This window comes from Vombatus ursinus, unplaced genomic scaffold (assembly GCF_900497805.2).
Source record: "Vombatus ursinus unplaced genomic scaffold, bare-nosed wombat genome assembly UNPS02012602.1, whole genome shotgun sequence".
In the NCBI taxonomy this organism is placed as follows: domain Eukaryota; kingdom Metazoa; phylum Chordata; class Mammalia; order Diprotodontia; family Vombatidae; genus Vombatus; species Vombatus ursinus.
The window spans coordinates 4,835,117-4,852,729 of NW_020952380.1; positions in this window are offsets into that span (position 1 = coordinate 4,835,117).

Below are 17,613 nucleotides of genomic sequence, written 5' to 3' on the forward strand. Positions count from 1 at the left end.
GAGAGGAGTTGTTACTGACTGAGGGATCAAAGAAAACTTCACAGAAGAGATAATAGTAAGCATTTAAAAATGGCTAGAAATTCTACTTGTGAGGTGGAGAGGGATACTCCAGGCAGAAGAAACACAGTGAAAAAAGGTATGGGTAGTGTAAAAGCACAGAATTGGGTTTAAAGACAAAGAATTTAGCTCACTATAAAATATTGAGGAAAGAAGTAAGACTTGAAAGGTGAGGTAGGACTAGACTATAGAGGGCCTTGCATGCCAGAAAATGGAGGCTGAATTTTATTTAGATGACAACAGTCACCTAAAATTTTGGAGCATAGCAGTGATTTGGCCTAATTTATTTTATCCCTAAAAAATTATTCTGCCTACAGTATGATGAATGGATTACATTGAGAGGGATTAGCAGTGGGAAGACAGGTATGGACGTTATTATAGTAGCCCACATGGATTTTTATTTGAAATTGTAATAGTTTTTTTGTCATTTGGAAGAGAGAGGAGATGCTGGATGCATGAGTTTTGTAAGTAGCAGAGGCATGACCTGTTTAATATGAAGTGAGGGAAGCTCAATGGCAAAAGAAAAACCTTAAGGTTATGAAAATAGGAAATAATGTGATTACACAGATATAAATAGTGAAGCCAGAAGGTTGAAGAAGTTTTTTGGAGAAACATAGTAGACTTGATTCTTGGCTAAATCAAGGTTCAGGTGTTGATGGGCCATCCAGAGGCATATATCCAGTAAGTAGCTGGAGGTGTGGGCCCGGAATTGAGAAGTCAGAATTGGAGATAGTTTGGGGAGTCAAGAGAATTTCTGACCTTGAGGAATTGGGAGGGACTGAAATTAAGGACACACATAGAATAGCTTTAATGAGAAGTAGGGACATGTCTTTTTTTACGACCTGGAGAAGGAAGAAAAGATCATTCTAAACCCTTAACCTGTTCAAGAAACTTCAAAATTACAATTTTAAGTATTAAGAAGCAAAGGCTCAGAAGTGATGTAGCCTATCCCATTTCACAAAAGTTATAGAGTCTACTCTAGAATGTTGGTCATGTGACTCCTAGTCCAATAGTCTTTCTGCTAAACCATGTTGTCTCCATAAACATAATTCCTGTCCTGTCCTTCCCAATACCCAATTTACTTTATCTCTGTCATTGGAGGTGGGGCAGGTTTTTTACCCCACCTACATTATAGGTTTCTGAAAATGCTAGAACCAATGTTAAGAGATCATTGAGATAAAAATGGTTAGAGATACCTACAGTAGACAAGCTCTTATACCTGGGCTGTGTTTTCAGAGAACATCAAGTTTTCAGATTAAAATTCTTCCTGAATTTAAGAACACATTTGCAAAGGAATTGTGCATCACCTTTTTAGGTTGTCCAGTAATCTCTGCATCCAAGAAAAGACCTAGTAAATCACCTTGTCTGTCACCTCCTGAAACAATCATATGTCCATTCTTAAATTCTCTGCCCAATTTAGTTTTAATTCAGATGACTGACTTTTTTTTTGCTAATTCCTTTTTTGAATTGTGAGAGAATTGGAGGCTATTATATTAGAGACTAACATAATTACTTCATTGTCTGCTCTCCTTTGTCTAATTTTGTACCTTTGCACAGATATGCTCCTAGAACATTTCCCACTTGTAGGTGAAATTCCATTATAAGAAATACCTTAGGGCATCTAAATTCTTTCACAGCAGAGGAATTTTGTTAAAACAAGGTCAAGATTAGGTTGCCAAATCCAATCTTTTGCAGACATAACTTTGGCACTTTACAAACCTTGAAATCAGATCTTTAATTCTGACCTCTTTTGTGAGTTCTAGGCTCACATCTCTACCTGCCTACAGGACATCTCTACCTGGATGTACCACTGGCACCTCAAACTGAGTAATTCAAAACCAAGGACAGCATAGTGACAGGAGATATGTTTGGGATGAAACAGGCAATACTTGGTGACTGATTGAATGGCAGAGAGAAAAATTAAAGATAATGTCAAGATTACAAACATGGTAAATAGTGGTGCCATGAGCAAAATTAATAGTTTCCTTCAACCCCTCTCCATTCCTATTACCATCATTATAATATATGTCTTCATTATCCCCTGCCTGGACTATAGTGATATCTTCACTGCAAATCTTCCCACCTTCATCCTCTCTCCCTGATAAACCAATATTCCTAACACTGTCAGAATAATTTTTCTTATATAGAAATATAACAATGCTATTCCTATCCTCAAAAACCATTAATGGCTCCCAATTTCCTACTGAATAAAATTTAAACTCCTTTATCTGGAATAGAAGTCCTTCTCAATCTGGCACCACCAGTATTTCCAGCTTTATCTGGTACCACTCCCTTCCACACAGTTCACAAACTGTACCTCTCGGTTTATATCAAGCTACAATATCTTCATGCCTTTACTCACACAGAACCCAAAGCCTGGGATGCCCTCTCTTTCCCTCTTCACTTTTTGGTTTCCTACTAATACTTTACTACTGAACTCAATTACTAGCTCCTCCAGGAAACAATCTGTGTCCCCAGTCAATTACAACCCTCCTTCAGACTTCACATAATACCTTCTGTTATGATTCTGTAATATAATATCGTATATTTTAACTTTCTGTAGTGGTATCTTTCCCCTTGTTTGACCACAGGGTTCTTAAAGGCAGATATTATGACTTAGAATTTTTTTTTATCTTCCATGGCACCTACAATAGTAGAGCTAAGTGCTTAATAAATGCTTATTATCATTATGACTCCTTGACAACCTCTACCTTAGGCTACCTTGACCCCATTTTGCTTGGTCTAATATATCTGTCTGTCCATAATGCATGTCTGTCTTCTTTTTTGGCTCCTTAAATTCCTCCCATCCATCTAAATGGAGTGCCACACAAGGCTTCTACTCTCCTCTCTCTACACTCATTTCAACCCAACAGATCATCCACTCTCACAGATTCAATCAGCACTGCTATGCTGATTCCTCCCATACTGACTGTGGAAGGTTAGACATCACTTTGGTATTTTCCTATTGATTCCTGCTATTTGGATGTGTGTGTCAACTCAGTTTTTGCCTGTTCAAAGCCAAACTCATCCTCTTTGTCCTACTGACCTGCTAACAAATTGGCAGAAAACATTTCCCTTCTTTAATATAGTTAATTGATAGTTCTTCCAGATTCCTTTTTATAAAGCACTGATCTCTTAATGTCACTCCCCTGCCAGAGCATTTATAATTGTTCCTACTGTATACTCTTCTGCGTGGGTTTCAAAATCCTTCATAATCTCTATATTTCTCTATATTATCTAACAAGCACTCACTATATCAGTTGGGTCAGCCACTTCATTGTTCCCATAATACCAAATCCATTACGAATGAATGTGAATGAATGATAAAGTTTTTTGTAAGCCTTTACTATGTGCCAGGCATTCTGATAAGTGTTGGGGATACAAATAAACACATATAAGACACTCCCTGCCCTCAAGGTGCTTACATTCCAATGTGGGAAGATAATAAATTAAAGGTAGCTACAAGAGAGTAATGATTGCTATGCTGCATCATCTGGAAATAGCCAAGAAATAATGGAGTGGCCTGGTTCTAGGAAGCATGAGGTTAAAAATCATTGATCAAAGTGTAGGAACTCAGGGTCAGAGTGCAGGCAGTTCTGGTAGGAGAGGGTTGAGGAAGGTGGCCAGAATATCGTGACAATATAACTATCACTCTGCCCTCTTTCATGTGGCCTTCCCCATTAGAATGTGAGCTTCTTGAAGTCAGGGACTGTCTTTTACCTTTTTTTGTATCCCTAGTGTTTAGTACTGTGCTTGGTACAAAGAAGGTGCTTAATAAATATTTACTGACTTGCTGGCTATTGCCCCTTCTACCATTCCAACTGTGGTTACTCATCTCCCATGATCCAGCTAAAGTCTCAACTTCTGCGTGAAATCTTCCCCAACTATTTTAGCCAGCTCATAATTATACGTTTCTCCAAACTCCCAACACATTTCAAGAAAGTCCCACTCAACATTAACACAACTGTAGGATCTTAGAGCTACAAGATTAGAGATAACCTAGTCTAACTCTCTTCTATTATAGATGAAAACATTAACAACAGCAATTCATATTTATATAGCATTTTCAGTCTCAAAGTGTTTTCTTCATTGTGATCCAGTATCTACCCAGTAGTATAGGTATTATTGTCACCATTTTAAAGATGAAGAAACTGAGATCCAAAGAGATGAATGACTTGCCAAGATTGTACTGAAAAAGTAGAGTTAAGACAAAAACCCAGGTCTTCTAAATCACAGTCCAATCTTATATCTATGAGCTTTCTCCCCTCAATTTTTCTGTAATTCATAGGATCAAAGGTTCATAGACCTAGGGATGGAAGAGATCTCAGAGGCTTTCTAATCCAGCCCCCTGATTTTATAGTTGAGGAAACTGAAGCACAGAAAAGTGAAATGATCTGGCTGAGTTCATACAGTCAGTAAGTAGCTGAGCCATCATGTTAACCAAGGTCATCTTTCTCTAAATCCCAAGGTTTTTATACCATATGGCTAACTCCAGTAAGCTTTTAGCAAATGGCAACCAGATAAAAATTTTGAGGAAATGGCATTATGGTATTTAGAATGTCTTGCACTCACAAAAATTCTTAACAGGTCTTGTTTCTTCCGTGGGTATGTTTGGCGTAAGATTTATCCTGCATAGATGGTAAATTCTTTAAGGGAAGTGGTCATGTCTTAGATTTCTTTTGTATCTCAGATACATGTATCACAGTACTAGTACCATAGCAAAAAAGGTACCAGGTACTTGTCAATAAACAAATAACTGTTAATTAATGAGTCTTTATCTAAATCTATATAAATCATTTGTAGAGATAAAATAAAGCCTATATCCATTCTCCCCATATTGAATTTAGGGAAAGCTTCTGCGAAGCCAATGAGAGTTCAGGCCCATGATGTCACTTCTGAGATTTCCTCATCTAAGCCCTAACATCTTTTGTCTGTTAAAATCTCTTCTCCACTTTTATTCATGATGCAAAAATGAAAATTTTCTTTGTGTTGGGAAGGGTTTTTCCCTCTACTGTTTTATTTCCAATAGAGAATTTGTCACTTGATCAACCAAATACCATTATTATTATTCTTCAGAGATAAGGGCTGATTTTGTGTCTCCCACTATCCCCTGTAATTTCCTTCTACTCCCCAATATGAAACTTTCATTCCAGTCCAAGTAGTCAACTCTGTCACCCAGACATATTAAATACTTTCCTGTCCATAGACTTTCATTCAATATCCTCTTCATCCAGATGTTGCCAATCCCCACATCATCCTCAGCTCACCTGCAAGGTTCAGTACAAGTGTTATCTTCTCCATGGAGTCAGTGAAGTACATTGGAAAGAGAATTAGATTTGGAGTCAAGGTGAATCCTGAATTTGCCACTTAATTAGTTTGTTTACTTGGTCAAATCACTTCTCTGATATTCATTTTCCATATCTGCCAAATGGTATGTTCTCTTCCAAGTTGAAGTCTGTGATCTGTGATCTTATGAAGTTTAAATGATAATTTCAGCCTTCAGTAATCTATGGCCTGAATAGAATGGAGAATACAAAAGGAAGGCCAGGAGAAAAAAAAAAAAAGCACAGACAAGCAGGACAGCTATTAAAGCTACAGGTTGAACTTATATTATTTACGTAGCATGTCTCCCCCTCTGGCCCTACTATCTGAGCACCATTTCTGTTACCTTTATCCTGCACCCTAGGGTGCAGAAAATGGAAAAGGCTGCTCCCAACTATGTGTTGGGCTTATGAAGACTAGTTGCCAATTCTTCTGTCTCCCAGAAGCTGGTCCCAAGCATCTCCCAAGCACATGAGTGGCACTATTTTAGGTGACCTGTGTATGTTCCAAACCTTTGTTCTATATAGTTAAAAAGAAAAGCGAGCTGAACATAATTGAGATCTGCAGTTTCATGTACAATCTTCTTTTTTCTAATCTTTTGTGTATATGATAATAGCCATTTTATTTGTTATTCATTAAATTCAAGATAAAAATAGAATTAAAAAATAAATGACTCAATAACAAAATAAAACCTATTGCCTGTACTTTTGTTTATATCACTTAATTGCCAAGTATTATTTCCTTGTGATTGCTTTTGATTTTAAATTACCATCTGTGAATTCTGGGACTCCAACTAAATTTTACTTTCTTTGAGGGAAGGAATACATTTATACTTCTTTATATCTTGAGCACCACCTAGTACAGTACTAAATTCTTAGGAAACACTGAATTACTATGTGGTGAATAGAGTTTATCTTTCGATAGGTGAATCCCCAGCCAGGACAACCATTTCAAAAGGTACCCAGGAAATGCTTACTTCAGTCCTGGTTCCATTCTTCACTCTCCATACTTTGCCTTCTTGCCATCATCCTTTTCCCCGTTATCCTCTGCCCTCACACCTTTCCATCTCCCATTGTGTATTGTCTTTACAATTTAGAATGTAAGCTTCTTGAGGGCAGGGACCATCTTGTTTAAATTTGTAGCCTCTGAGCACTGAAGCAGGGTCTGACACATAGTAAGACTTAATAAATGCTTTAATCTATCTATCTACATATCTTTGGATTATAGTGGTATTTCTTATAAAAGGATCTCCTATGTTTTACTTATTCTTCTACAAGATTCTGTCACTATGATTCAGAGTTGTACAGCACACAAAGCCTCTCAAATGATGAAAATAAGGCAGAAAACACCCCGCTATATCCAGATTCTCTAATCAAGAAGGAATAAGTAATTTTAGGGAAAGGACCTAGCATCATAGATTGCTTGTACATATTCGATGTTTTCTAAATATAAAGAATGGAAAGAGTTTCAGCATGGAGAACACAACCTCTCTTCTGCCTCAGCTCATAGGAGGTAATCACCTCCTGAGATGGAACTGGGTGGGACTGAGTGCATCAGCAGCTATATCTTATTAAGTATACTGCCATGCCTTAGTCATGGACAAATCAGTCATTCCAACAAGATCTGTCCCCTACAAAGGAGCAGGACATAGGTCAAGTTCCCTATGGGGAGTGAGATTTTGATGCATAGCATTCCATTATGCTATGCATTTTATGAGTTGCCTTATTTTTCAAGTGATGGGAGTCCAAGAAAGTGTGAATTATATGCGCATGAGCCACAACACTGATCCTGCCCCACATATTTATGGGCCCTAGTGGGATGGAATCTAGATTCCGATATCATTACCTTTTCAACATGGCAAAGGTTAAAGTGATACACCTAATGTAACTTCTTGGTTTTATAGGGTGAAGTTGTTGGGTAAATGTTACTTAATGATTGTCCTTTGATTTAAAGGTACAAGCAGTTTGCTTAGGGCCCTCCTTTGGTCTATAGCAACAAAAACAACAACAGTAAAGAACTGACAATGATAGATGTTTATTAGTGCTGGAAATGTCCTAAAGGGCTGAAGCCAGCTCAGAAGGTCTACAAACTGCAGCAAGAGTCTGTGAATTCCAAAAATTTAGTGCATTTCATCACTGCAGCCAGAGGTTGGAGAGAAATTTCATATTTATTAATTACAAATTGTTCCTAAGAGTTAAAGTACATGCAAGTGAGCCAGTCAACCCTTAGATGGTTAAAGTATTACCTTAACTATATTGTCATGAGATGCAAGCTTCACTACAGAGGTCTCATTAGCAACACCAGGCAGGAGCTGCCAATGCCCTTTTTATTAATTGGCCATTAGTTCACTCAGTCACTGCTTTTTCACTTTTTTATGTTTCTTTGTTGCTATCACCAAAAGGGAATTGAACTCTCGAGTAAATGTAAAAACCAAGATTAAACCTTGAGAATAAATGATAAAACATACTTTTCTCCTCTAAAGAGAGATGTGGGGAACTATGGGGGCAGAATCTTGCATACATTGTCAGAAATAGTCACCAAGTTAGCAGTTTTTGCTTAACTATTTTTCTTTGTTACAATAGAGGGTTTAGATAAGGATTAGCATGGATAGTAGGGGAAGACTGGGTATAACTAGAAGTAATTGATGTAAAGACAGAAGATATTCATTTCATTTTTTGTTGTCATGATGCTGAAATGTAATTAGCAGCTTGCCAGTTTCTTTCTTAATCAATCTAAGCACATCATAGAAGGTTATTAGAGGGTGGCCACTAGTTATTTTTTTAAGAATTACCTCTACACAGATTGTCTTCCCTGCTTCCCCCCCCCCAATTTCTGGAATGTACCTGGTTCTCACCTCTACCTCTAGCCTGACTCAGCATATGGGCCACCTTCTCTGGGAAGTATTTCTTAGATCCCCCCCCTCTCTCCTCCCCCATCCCTGATTACCAATAATCTTACATCTTCCAGAAATCACATATTATACTTATTTGTTGATATGTTTTAAGTTCTCCTACAGGAAACATTTCCTGCTTCCTTGGTTGTTAATACCCACTCTGTCCCCAGATAAACATGTATATCATATGTTTATGCAAGTTTCTTGAGGGTGGAATATTATTTAATTTTTGTCTCTACCACTTAGCCGGTGCCTAATTAAAGTGTGTTGAATTAGATTGTGCAGAATAACAGGAAATGTGTGTTATTTCTAGATTTCTTAGGGCCGTGTGCCTTTAAACATATACAGATACCTGTTTGGACAATTAGTCAATAAACATTTATTAAGCACCTACAATGTGTCAGTCACTGTGCTAAGTGCTGGAAAAGAGACAAAGAACAGTCCTTGCCCTCAAGTACCTCATAGTATAATGAGGGAAACAATAAACAACAAACATGTATGTTGTTCCATCGTTTCAATTGTATCTGACTTTCCATGACCCCACTTGGGGTTTTCTTAGTAAAGATACTGGAGTGGTTTGCCATTTCCTTCTCCAACTCATTTTATAGCTGAGGAAACTGAGATAAATGGGGTTAAGGGACTTGCCCAGCTAGTAAGTGACTGAGGCTGAATTTGAACTCAGGAAGATAAGTCTTCCTGACTTCAGGCCTGATACTCTATTCATTTTGCAACCTAGCCCATACAAATATGAATAAACAAGTTATTTTAACCATAACTCAAGAAACTTTAAAAGAGTGCTACTTTGTCTTAAATCCTAAGTAGAAGAGAATTATAGGGAAAAAAAGAAGATATATTTCAATCTTGAAATAAAATGGTACCACAGGAGTCAAATGAATGCACACCCAGAGCAAGTACTTTCCAATTAACCTGTTTTCCCACCACTGGAAGGCAGGTAACATCTTTCAATACCAGAAGAGGTGCCAAGTGATTAATTAAAAAGGCCTCAGAGTCTCTTAGAGAAAAATGTCTAACAAAAGTACTTTAAATGTGCAAAGAAATAAGACTGGGCATGGTAGTGCCAATGTGCCTTGATCATTAAATGCTGTGCAGAGTGTGGAAAGAAATACAAAAAGATTATTAAGCCCCCAAATACACTGACTAACAGGAGGAACAACGCAAGAGGCAAACATAATGAATTTTAAAAATATTTTACATGTATTTTATTTTATTTTAATTTTTAGGCTAGGAGGGGACTGTATTTACTTTATAAAAGAAGATGCCCAAGCAAAGGAATATACATCTTTAATGTCTAAATATCAAAGAATGTTGGTTCTAGGTCTTTACAGGCAGTCTGGTGGCAGATTTCTCATTTTACAGGTGAGCAAACTGAGGACCTGAGAGGTAGTTATTCGCCTAATGTTACATAGCTAGTTTTTCATAGAGTTGGAACTGGAACCCAAGTCTCCTGATTCTTATAACTGAGAAGTCAGAAAAGTCACGATGAAAAAATTATGCAAATATTTCTCTATAAAGTTTAATGCCAGTTTCAGTGAAAACATTAACAACATCTGTAAAAACAAATACATCTCCTGGGTCACATCTATAGGGAAACCATTTTCCTAAGTGTAAGTTGGGCAATTTGCAAGGGGCATTAACTTTCACTAAAGAACCTATCCCACTATCTAAAACGTCTCCTCGGAGGCCCCAATGAGTTAATGTGTTTCCACCTGTGGCTGCCTCTTGTCTAGTATTCAACCAGACAAGATAGAAAATACACTTGTCTATTTGGCGTCTTCAAGTCCAGGAATGCAACATCTGGCCCTAACTATACCTCTGCTGCATTCCCAGATATTCTGGGCTCTGTGAGTGATTTGAATAGAAGGTAGGGCTACGTAGCCACAGCTGCCCTGTGTCCCCAGACTGGGAAGCTGACCTTAGGACCAACAAACCCAGCTGAACAAAGAGTACACTTACCATCCTCCATGGAGAGGGTGCTAGAGGCAGGGAGGGGCTGGAAAGGGTCCGTGTTTGGGGCAGGACAAAGTGAAATCTGGCAACTCTATTTCCAGTGGACCGAATTTACAGCAAGGAAGGAGATGTGCACTTCCTCCCAGAATCAGTGGTGTGGCTAGCTATGCAGTGTTTTAGCAGGTCAGAATAACACATACACTCTCTCCAGAGGCTTACTGATATCTCTGAGATCAAATAGCAATTCCTTTTTTTTTTTTTTTTTTGGCATTCAGAGCTTTACCACAAGCTAGTGCCTTCCTATTTCTCTGGCCTTTTTACATGTTCCTCATTACCATACCTTCTACTTATCAGCCATACTGTCCTGCTTGTCATTCTTCATATATAGGGTACCATCTCTCATTTCTATGCCTTTACATCAGCAACCCCTCTTGTCTGAAATGCTCTTCTTGCTTACCTCTGCCTTTTAGAAGTCCCGTCCTACATCAAGGCTCAGCCACACGCCATGTTCTAGAGAGGCCTATTCTTGGTCCACCTAGTTACAAGTACATCTCGCATATGCCTATTTATATAAAGATTGTCTTCCTCGTTAGATCGCAAGATCCTTGAGGGCTCTGCGCATCTCTTTTTCTTTGTATTCTCAGCTCTTCGCACAGTTTGACACATAATAAATTTTTTTGGTTGAATAGATTATTTAATATGATGTAGAATGATGTCATGGTCACCTCATTTCATTGTCACATTTTTCTTTAAATTAGAACCTGGAAAGAGAAATAAATGTGTTGATAACAAGATGATAAACTCTTTTTGAATTAATGAATATATATGTGCTTCGGGAATGAAAAATATAATTTTAGGTTTGAACAGTATACTAGAATTGGATTTCCAAAACAAAATGGAAGATAAAAGAATTCAGTCTAAAACCCTGCAAGCTTTAACTCTTATCTGACAGTTTCATTTTTGAAGTATCTTAAAGAAACTTGTTACATCAAAGGTTCACTTATAAGATGATTCCACAGACTGACCTTACAAGAAAAGCATTGCAATGGGGCACCAATGAAGAAAAATAAACAGATTTCTTGAGGTGCTAGATTTGGAGTCAGGGGATCTGGGTTGGAACCCTGGTTCTCCTCCATATTGTGTGATGCTGGGCAAATACATAACTTCTCTGGGCCTCAGTTTCTTTACCTATAACAATGAAGCTAGCTGATCTATAAGGTCAGACTCATGTGTGAGCCTACTTATAGAGACTGACCTGATTAATGTGGCAGATCCATCTTTTACCCTGAAATGGGGCCAATACTGAGTTTCAGCCTATGGGAGAAGACCCAACTGCACACAGGTCATCACATTGTTCAAAATGAGATGATAGTTTTATTGGCCAACTTCTCTACTTAGAATGATAAGTTTTCATATTATTTGTCCATTCCATCATTCTTTGGTCACAATACAGGAACCATATATACCAGAGATATTTAGCTGCAGGCTGAGCAAATACATACTGTTGTCTCCCCCACCCCCCCAATTAAATATTCACTATGTGGGGTTGGAGGGATAGAAGGACTGCTATTGGTACATTTAGACATATAATTATTTTTCCTCCCTTTTTTGGGTTGGCCAGCTAAAACAATCAAAGATGCTCTTTTCTTTCCAGCTTAACCATATTATACATTTTATCACCCAGTGGCTTAGGCAATAAATGTTACTGAAAGGACTAATTTAGGATCTGAATTTATTTTAATTAGTCTTTGTAATACTGCAGCAGATGTTAGCCTGCTTAAAAGCAACCTGCACTTGCTAAGAATCTCAATGAAGCCCCCAACATTTTCAATTCATACATGTGGCATTTTTAGCATAGTGTGGAAGGGAGCGAGGAGGGAGACTTAAAAAAAAAAGGGTGTGGGAAGGACAGAACGGTCTTATTTTGTTATAAGCATGTCGCAGTATCAGCCGAGGCACTAGAAAGGTGAGGTCACAGTGCAGTATTAATAACTGACAGTTGTTGTTAACTACTATGGAACACTAGATAACCTTCCCCAGAATCTATACCCTGATCTTCAGCAGCAGAGTAATGAGTCCCCGTGGAATGAAAGTTCTGGCCTCCTTTGTTGTAACTATCGATCTCCTGGAGAATTCTGATGTGATTTAGATGAGGGAGGAAGAGATAATGGCATTGATTATTCTATTTAGGAAGCAGACTGAGACGAAACTCAGGTACAATACGCAAGCGGGGGAGAAAAAACACCCACTCAATCATGCCTTGTCTTTTCTTTGCAGTTCAAGGCAACACAGGGTGGCAGAGGTGACAGGGGAATATATCTTGATAAACATGTGGTTTCAGATGCCAGGGACACTTTGATATAACAAGACTGTAACATGCTACTTGTGGGTTTGCTTTTTTAATGAGCATATATTACATCCCCTAAAACAAAGTAGGAAGCAGTTGTGTAAGATAGGGGTCATTCAGAGATGAGACCCCATCCTGAATTGTGGAATATTCTTGCTTAACTTAATTTGTCATCTCTAGCTCTGTTAGTAAATGTATTTAAAGGAACTCATGGCTTTGTCATCTTCACTTTAAATATACCTCATAAGAGGGACTAGACTGGTGATTACACTGATGTAGAAGGATTCACATGCAGAAACTCCCTTTCCCAATGCTGATCTGCACCTTGTCTGCTTTTTAAAGTCTTAGAGAGTTGACTAGAGCTCCAAGAGATTAAGTAATTTCCCTAAGGTAGCACTGACAATATATGTCAGGAGTGGGACTTGAACCCAGGTCTTTCTGGCTTCAAAGCCAGCTCTCTAGACCCTATTTCACTCTATACGCTATGCTATATTATGTAAGTCTAAGGTCTGAAAGGGCAGGTCCACTGCATTTTGGCTCAACTCATGTTTATGCAGAATCTGATTCTCCCTTCTCTGACTATCATTACTCTCTTTATGTTGTCTCTTCTCATTAAAATGCAAGCTCATTAATGGAAAGGAGTGTTTCACTTCTATATTTGTATCCCCAGCATCTAACACATTGTCTTAAATGTAGCAGTCACTTAATAAACACTGTTTCTTTCTTTCATTCATTCGTTCCTAGGAGATTTATGATGAATGCAAGGTAAAGTATGCAATCAGGTTTGCCTAGAGCTTCCATGACAGTATACTTCAAAAGAAAAGCTTGAGGAAATGTCTTCATTTAAGTTTATCCCCAGAAAGCTGCTTAAGTTGCTTAGTTGGCCCTGGGATGATATCCTAGGGGGGGAACTGGAAGGTAAAGATCCATTGCTGGATTGTTTTACTAACAGGTCTCTGCAGACTCCTATATACTGACAAGCAGCTTTACAAAGGATGCCTAGGACTCTTGTCCACTTTAAAGCTGTTCAAACTATAGTAAATCACAGCTCAGGGTTGGGGCTGACTGCAGCAGCTGCTGCTCGGCTGAGAAAATTAAGAGTTGGGCTAATGGCCATGACCTTGGCTGGGTTAATGTTTGGGGCTTCAATAAAATGCAATAACTAAACTACTGTAGGTTTAGGATGTCTTTCCTGGGGCAAGTTGAGATGTGTGTGTGTGTGTGTGTGTGTGTGTGTGTGTGTGTGTGTGTTGAGGAGGGGGATTGGAAAAGATAGAAGGGAAATTGTAGAGTCATAGAATTTGAGTTGGAAGGGACCTTGAGGGTTATCTACTCAATTTTAAATGAGTCAGTTGAGGTCCAGAGAGAGGATGTAATTTGCTCAACCAGCTAGGTGCACAGTGGTTAAAGTCCTTGACCTGGAGTTAGGAACACCTGAGCTCAAATCTGACCTCAGACACTTACTTTCTGTGTGACCCAGGGCAAGTCACCTAACCTCTGTCTGATTCAGTTTCCTTGACTGTAAAGTGGGAATAATATAATAGCTCTTAACTCACACAGTTCTTCTGAGACATAATATTTTTAAAGCACTTATCACAATGCCTGGTATATGTAGGTACTCGATAAATGCTTGTTCCCTTCCAAGCCAGTTAGTGGCAGGTGATATTATATTATCATCTGTAAAGTTGGGATAATATAATAGCACCTACCTTACAGGGTTGTTGTAAGGAATAAATGAGTTAACATATCTATAGTATTTTGCAAACTTTATACACACATGCTAGATTGTTGTTGTTATCTGCCTTATTTGGACTAGTTCATTTGCATAATAAAACAAGTGACAGGAACTGGAATTCCTCAATTCCCTTTTTACAGATGAGGAAACTGAGCCCAAAAGAAAGGAAATAATTTGCCCACTGTACCACAAGAAACAAGGACTAGAGTCAGGATTTGAACAGAGGTCCTCTGACACCAAATGTAGTATTCTTCCTACCACTCCCCTTTCCAGGGCTTTCTCACTATCCCAGTGAGTAGCAAGGTTGTCTAGGAAAGATCTTAAGCAACTACAACTACATCCTTGTTAGTATCTGTCTATTGTAATGTTTTATTCACAGAGGCTTCCCTTGGTCTTGAGATTATTCTTTCAGGTTCAGCCCCAGCTGAAGTGACTCCCACAAAATTCCATTGCCACCTTGTCACCCATGAAGCTTCAGATGAACTAAGTAATGTATGAACAGAACCTTTACTGTCTGGTGTTAGAAGAAAGATCCAGATAATGCCGTTAGCAGCTTTTAAGAATCAACTCTAAGGCTACCTTAAAGCCTATGCTTTCTTCCACAGGTTAGTCCATACTACACATTAAGCATGTATCTTTGTTTGTGTAACATTACAAATAGTCCTGCAGCTTCTAAATGTACATTGTACTGAAAGGCACAACTTGGCAGAAGCATAACTAAGGAAAGAACAATCACACCTGCAAAATCTCAAATTATCAAGCATAGGTAGTGCTTTCAGGACCTACTTTGGTACTTTGGTTAACCTGAAAAGTCACAAGAATTCTATCTGAAGAACATAGTGATAACTGCCCAAGATGCATGAAGAATGGTTCATTTCTTTTCTTTGTCATCAAAATATTAAATATTTGTTACAGATATCTACTATGAATTTAATATTGGAATTTGAATTCCAATTGCCTGCATCAATAAGTAAAAATAAGAAGTCAGTTTTGGGGAGTCAATTGTTTCCTGTGTAGGGGTGGAAAAAGAATTTTCTCTATTCCTTCCTTTTCTTAACACCTTCATGATATGGTTTCATTGATTCTACTATTACATCTTTTCCTTAAGACAGGGAGGAAACCCTTCAGTTCTTTCAATATATTGTCAGGCCTCTGTGGTAATATTCACAACTACTACTTTGACATAGGCAGCAAGGCCTAGGGGTTAGAGCTATGGTCTGAACTCCAGGAGGTGTTTGTCTTTTAATTTTGATTTCCACCACTGGATTGCTGAGTGACTGAAGAAAAAAAATTCATAACTTTTCCTCAAAAAAAATTGGGTGGCTAAAAATACAGTATCCCATATTATATCTCCTTCCTGCTCCTCATAGACTCCAGTGACAAGAACATCTCTGAAAATTTTACTTTATCTTCATAGTAATAATCCAGAAAACCTCAAAAAAGGTATGAAACTACAATTTTTTAAAACAACAAACATCATATGAAAGAACTTTCTCTTTCTATATAGATCAATGGTAGATCAATAGATCTGCGCAGATACTATGCACAAAGAAACCTGGAACTAACTGAAATGCAACATGAGTTTTTCAAATATCATTTTAAACTTTGCATTTCTGCTGACATCCATGCTTCTTGACGAAGTCATTTTTAATGATAATTTTATCGCTTATGGGCATTTAAACCATGAATTTTAAGTTTAACGTGGAAAGTTGAGTGGGGGTGGTGGCGAATCTTATGTTCAGATAGCTGTATAGGCAAGCAAATCATCATATGAACTACAGCCCTCACTGATGATAAATAACTTTAATCCCATTCAAATATATTCTTGCTCCAAGGCTGCTTATAATGGAGTTTTTACTCCATCATCAATTCTATTCATATGGCGTGCCAAAGTTACCTGAATCATTCTCCCTACCTCTCGACAATTTATCAGAATATAATGAATAACGGCTTGGTTTGGGTGGACTTGAGTTACACTCAGAATGGAGTTCACTCAAAAATGGTACCAACTAGTTAAAGTAAAGAGACTGACATAGCAGAATGCAGATTCTATACCATGACTTTGAGTTCAACCAGGAATGTAAATTACTAATAGGCAGCTAGGTGAGGTAGTGGCTAAAGTGCTAGAATTCAAATGCTACTTCAGACACTGACTAGCTGTGTGACCCTGGACAACTCATTTAATTGCTCTCAGCCTAGTTACCCCATCTGTGAAGTTGGGATAATATAATAGCACCTGCTTTACAGGGTTGTTGTAAGGAATAAATGAGTTAACATATGTTTAGTGTTTTGCAAACTTTATACACACCTGCTAGATTGTTGTTGTTGTTATCTGCCTTATTTGGACTAGTTCATTTACGTAATAAAACAAGTGACAGGAACTGGAAACACTCATTTTGTAGCATTAGGGCAGTTGTCCTCCAGTAAAGTTCTATCCTGTTCTCTCCTTATTACATGGAAGTTGCCCTGGGTTTTGGTAGGCTCTGCCAATGGAAGCACAAAACCTGACAGAGATATCACTTGGATGGGCATCTAGTCATAGCACATGTATATTCTATTGTAGGATCAGCCTTGCTAAGTTGGAAGAAGCTCTTTCATAGAGGACTGGCCAGCAGGTGGTGAATTAATTTTGATTCTAGCAAGTCACAAAGACTGTGTATGATGACATGGCAAGGCTCTGAAGTGTATTAGTGAGAGGAGTAAATAGACTGATAAATCAATCAACATGCATTTATTAAGCATCTTGGTGCTCTATGACAGTACACCATGTACACTATCATAGGCACGAAGAATGTAAATATAAAGGAAGAAACAATTTCTACTCTCAAGGAGTTTACACTTTAATGGAGGAGATTATTTTATATGTGGATACATTACATGTACATATACATGCATCTGGAGGCAGTGAGGTGGCTCAGTGGATAAAGCAATGGGCCTGGAGTTAGGAAGACCTGAGTTCAAATCTGACCTCAGACACTTACTAGCTGTGTGATTCTGGGCAAGTCACTTTACCTCTGTTTGCCGTAATCCACTATAGAAGGAAATGGCAAATCATTTCAGTATCTTTGCCAAGAAAACCTCACAGACATTATTGCTGTCTGTGGAGTCACAAAGAGTCAGACACAACTGAACAACTGAACAGTAATTCATGCATCTACAGAATAAAATATAAGGAAATAAATATGATTAAGTTGTATGGGAGAGAGGACACTATCATATGGGGGAATCAGGAAAAGTTTCATGTAGGAGGTATTGTCTGAGATGTACCTTAAAGGAAAAAAGGGATTCTGT